General features: G+C 47.9%; 1 non-coding gene across 1 annotated transcript; it reads left to right on the forward strand.

Annotated features, from left to right (window-relative positions):
* Positions 1-4,283: 4,283 nt before the first annotated feature.
* Positions 4,284-4,366, forward strand: LOC131902178 (small nucleolar RNA SNORD75). Its single transcript, XR_009377028.1, has one exon. It is a non-coding gene; the product is annotated as a small nucleolar RNA SNORD75 (small nucleolar RNA).
* Positions 4,367-5,131: the final 765 nt, after the last annotated feature.

The raw sequence follows: 5,131 nt of genomic DNA on the forward strand, positions 1-5,131 counted from the left end.
AATTAATCACTCGTATAAATTCATGTGAAGAAAACCCCAGAGCACCAGAAGAGGAGAAGGGATTCTGGGCTTTGACGCCTGTGTTCTCTCTGGCTTAGCTTCAGAAAACGGCAGCAAGGGGAACAAGTCCACATGTGGCCAAGTGCAGCAGGAGTGTCAGTAAACACAACAGCTAATCTCTCTCCAAACCGCACTGTTTCTTGTCCACCGGAACCGAGACCCATACCCAAAGGCTTTTCCTGGGCACCATCGCCGAAAGACCGTAATAGCCTCAGAGGGGTTGGGAAGCAAGCGCTTACGGTACTGGGAGAAAGAATAAAGGTCTGTGTTTGAACTGGTGAGCAATGAGAAAGATTGGGGGGCAGCGGTGAGGGGGGCGGGGGCAGTAAGGAGGGGCGCAGGAAATTGAGAAACCATTTCCTGGAAGTCGTGGCCAGATGCGTGAGGAAAGGTGGCTCCACCGCAGCTGGGGACATGGGGCTGCAGCCAGGCCCCTTCCGCCGTCCTGACAGAAGCACCCAGCTCCGTGCTGCAGCACTGGCCAGCCCCCGGGAGTGGTGTCTGTCTGCACTGGCCAGCCCCCGGGAGTGGTGTCTGTCTGCACTGGCCAGCCCCCGGGAGTGGTGTCTGTCTGCACTGGCCAGCCCCCGGGAGTGGTGTCTGTCTGCACTGGCCAGCCCCCCGGGAGTGGTGTCTGTCTGCACTGGCCAGCCCCCGGGAGTGGTGTCTGTCTGCTCTGGCCAGCTCCCGGGAGTGGTGTCTGCACTGGCCAGTCCCCGGGAGTGGTGTCTGTCTGCACTGGCCAGCCCCCGGGAGTGGTGTCTGTCTGCATTGGCCAGCCCCCGGGAGTGGTGTCTGCACTGTGCCTGTTAGTTCACGTGCTGGCCACTGCTCTGCCTCGAGGATTCCCCAGACCTGACCAGAATGTCTGCTCCTCCAGACACAACAAAGCTGCTAACTCAACCCCAGAAGCAAGAATGACAGGAAACAGCTGGAGCGAGTGTTCCCCGGATCCTCAGCCTGGGTGTTACCGGGGTCAGAGATGGAGTGAGAGGCCGTAAGGCGCTCAGATTTCTGATAATGTGGAATGTAAGTTTGATCATGAACGCTTGGCCAGAAGAAAGAGAAGCCAGGCGGTGGTGGCGCACGCCTTTAATCCCAGCACTCGGGAGGCAGAGCCAGGTTGGTCTCTGTGAGTTCGAGGCCAGCCTGGTCTACAGAGTGAGTTCCAGGACAGGCACCAAAACTACACAGAGAAACCCTGTCTTGGAAAAAAAAAAAAAAAAAAGAAAAGAAATAAAAGACCCCTTTACAGCGTCTACTTCCCGGGTACCACTTGAGACACAGGAATATCAAAATACCAGTTTCCTTTGAGACAAATGGCAAGACAAGCGGTCAATAACTCCCTGGTAGAAAGGGAGTTCACATTTTTTTTTTTTTTTTTTTTTTTGGTTTTTCGAGACAGGGTTTCTCTGTGTAGCTTTGCGCCTTTCCTGGTACTCACTTGGTAGTCCAGGCTGGCCTCGAACTCACAGAGATCCACCTGGCTCTGCCTCCCGAGTGCTGGGATTAAAGGCGTGCGCCACCACCGCCCGGCGGGAGTTCACATTTTTATCAAGAGAAGCAGATCTCAAACACTATAATGGTAAATCTCATAACTGCGTGTTGCACGTTTCCAGTCCCAGCCTTCCATGGCAAGATTCAGATTAAATGAGCGCTAGCCCCCAAATGAGTCATAAAGATCCATAAAGCTGCTTACAGCAAATTGCAAGGTTAAAGATGGACCAGTGACAAGGGCTCCATTTTTTTTTAACAAGCAAAAGGCCAGGGAAAAAAATTAAGTCCAAACAAAGCAATATGAGACAAAAATATCTACAAAAATATCAAGTCCATTTCGTGTTGGCCATCTGCTGCTGCATATGGGGTCTGCCCTTAAGTGTGGTTTATATGTCCAGGGAGACTCCATTGGAGAAAAGTATTTTTTTCCTTTGTAAGCATTTGTCAATGGTAGATAGCTCATTGGTTAGGGTTAGATTACGTCCACTTCCCCGTCTCAGTACTAGGACTCCATGTGGCTTAAACATGTGGGGGTCCTGCGCATGCTGTCACCATCTCTGTTAATTCACGTGTGCATCGGTCCTGTTGTGTTTGGGAGACACCATTTTCTTGGTGGCCCCTATCCCCTCTTACCCTCATACTCCATCCACCACCTCTTCTGTGGGGTTCCCTGAGCCCTGACGGAGGGCTTTGATGAAGACATCCCATTTAAGACTAAGTGCTCCAAAGTCTATCACTGCTCCACTTTGTCCAGTTGCGGGTCTCTGTATTAGTTCCCATGTACTGGAGGAGGAAGCCTCTCTGCTGCTACCTGAGTGAGACACTGAGCTATGGGTACAGCAGAGTGTCACTTGAAAGCCTTTTATTGCCACTTTTCCTTTAGCACAGAATAGTTTGTTTTCCCCCAGGCCCACAGCCTGTCTGGTCTCAGGTCCTTGGCCACCCGAGCAGTGTCGGGCATGGGCTCCATGCCATGGAGTGGGCCTCACATCCAGTCGTATAGTGCTTGGTCACTCCCACGATGTTCGCGCCTCTATTGTACCAGCGTATCATTGACAAGGGCCCAAAAGCTATCTTGGCCCAAGGCTAACTAGAAAACGGCCTGATGGCAATAGACGCTGCCTACCTTGGACACATCTCAAGTTTTAGGCCGCTGAGAGCAACAGTCCGTTGTGGTAGAGAAGGCACAGTGGTAGAGATTGCACAGTGGCAATCGGAGGAGACAACTGTACCTCACTGTCAGGGAGCAGAGAGACAAATGCAGAGCTCGTCTCGTTTTCTCCTTTATATCCAGTCTAGGACTCCGTTCCAGAGAACGGTTTCACCCACAGTTAAAGTGAGTCTCCCACTTCAATTAACCTAATCTAGATAATCCCCCACAGGCACGCCCAGGGGCATCTCCTAGGTGGCTTCAGATCCTACCAAGTTGATGATATTAACCACTACATCCTCCGAAGCCTGTTTCTTTATACGTGAACCATTTTAAAAATTTATTCTACTTCATTTATGTAAATATGTATTTAGTGTGTATGTGTATGTGTGTGCATGCGTGCGTGCGTGTGCATGCGTGTGTGTGTGTGTGTGTGTGTGTGTGTGTATACATGAGCGTGTGCACATGTGAAAATCAGAAGACAACTTTGGGGGTCAGTTCTCTCCTCACATGGACTCCAGCCTCAGGCTGCCTGGCTTGGGGTGAGCACCTTTCCCAGCTGAGCCGGCTCACCAGCCCTTGCTCTTAAAGACGGGGTCTTTCTCTTTGTCCTGCTGGCTCCCCCCTCCTTCCAGCAGCTGTCAAGATCTTCAGCTTGTCTGCCCTGTTTCTCCTTCTCTCTGATGCAATAAATCGCAGAGTTCTTTTCTGGGTTATTTTTAAATACTCTCATCAGTAAATCCAAGAATGTACAAAAGGGAGTCTGTGCCCCCCAGTGACAGGCTTATCCCAAACCAAAAACTCTGGCTTTTCACACTTTACCTTGCCTATGTCCCAGTTTCAACAGCTTTGCAGTGTTCCCAGATAATAATACCTACCTTAAAAATGACTGTGTATGTGTGTGGGAGTTCTATCACCCCCACTTTACAAATGAAGTGAGCTCAGGTCACACGGCTATTAAGTGATGAGATTGGAGTTGGATCATGGGTCTGACTGGCCCTCGTGTCATTTAGGCTTCTTGCCAGTCTGAGATGAAAGGATTCAAGGGACACACCCAATGTTCATTATTAAAGAACTCAACTAATCAGGTGGCTCTAGGAGATCTAACACCCTCTTCTGGCCTCTGCAGGTACTGCACTTACATGTGCACACACACACACACACACACACACACACACACACACACACACACTACATAATTAAAATTTTAAACTCTTTCTTAAAAACAGAAATTTAGCTGAGTACAAGCCCATCAAACAGAAAGCAGCATCCCTCCATGGTTTCTGCTTCAAGTTCCTGCTGGAGTTCCTGTTCTGGCTTTGCTTAGTGATGGATTGCAACCCATAATCTGAAATAAAAGCCCTTTTGTTTGTCAGAGTGTTTTATTACAGTAACAGAAATGAAACTAGAATATGTGGGTGCTGTTGTTATCCGAGTTTGAAGTTCTCAGAGAGAACAGAAAAGTCACCCCATCCATGTCTCAGACCTGTTCATTTGGGTGCCTATAACAGAATAGCAAAGGATGGTGGGCTTATAAACAATAGAAACTTATTCCTCAGAATTCTCAGGACTGGGAAGTCCCAGATGAAGGTATTGGCTCATAAATGATGACGTGAGAGTAGTGGACAGAAGGGATCTCCAAAAAACTATTCTGAGGCTTTGTTTTGGGAATAAATATGTGACAAACTCAGTTCCTGAGGGATTTATCGCTTTCTGTATAACTATTTTCTAACTATGGGTAAAAATAGATGAGAACTGAGGGGCTATTGGCAATCAAGTTTAGCCGTGGCCATGTCTGTGGAGTCTGAATTGTTGGGACCAGCTTCTTTCTTTCTTTCTTTCTTTCTTTCTTTCTTTCTTTCTTTCTTTCTTTCTTTCTTTCTTTCTTTCTTTTTTAACTACTGATTCCACATTTTTGTTTGCATGGCTTGTTTAAGTCTAGATACTGGAGACCTTTTAAATGAAAATACTAAGAGTCTGCTTGGCCGAAAGGTAGCTCCTTAATCCTCAAAAGTTCCAGGTCTCCTGTGACAGCAGAGGACTTGCACCTTACTGTTTTAAGGGCAGCTGGATGGAAGCTCTGGGGTAGAACATTACACAAAGATTGACATTTTATCATCATAAAAATTAAAATAGCTGCATCATGGTGGCAGCACACCTTTGATTCCAATACTCAGGAGGCAGAGACAGGTGGATTTCTGTGAATTCAAAGCCAGCCTGGTCTACAGAGCTAGTTCCAGGACAGCCAGGGCTACACAGAGAAACCCTTTCTCAAAAGACCAAAAATAAATTAATAACGATAATAATAAATTTCTGCATGCAAAACAAAATCAAAGCTTTCTCACTGTCCTCACATAGTAGAAATGCCAAGAGAGCTTCTTGGGGGTCTCTTCTATGAGAGCATTGGCCCCACTGACAAGGGCT

This window comes from Peromyscus eremicus, unplaced genomic scaffold, assembly GCF_949786415.1.
Source record: "Peromyscus eremicus unplaced genomic scaffold, PerEre_H2_v1 PerEre#2#unplaced_3498, whole genome shotgun sequence".
Taxonomy (NCBI): Eukaryota; Metazoa; Chordata; class Mammalia; order Rodentia; family Cricetidae; genus Peromyscus; species Peromyscus eremicus.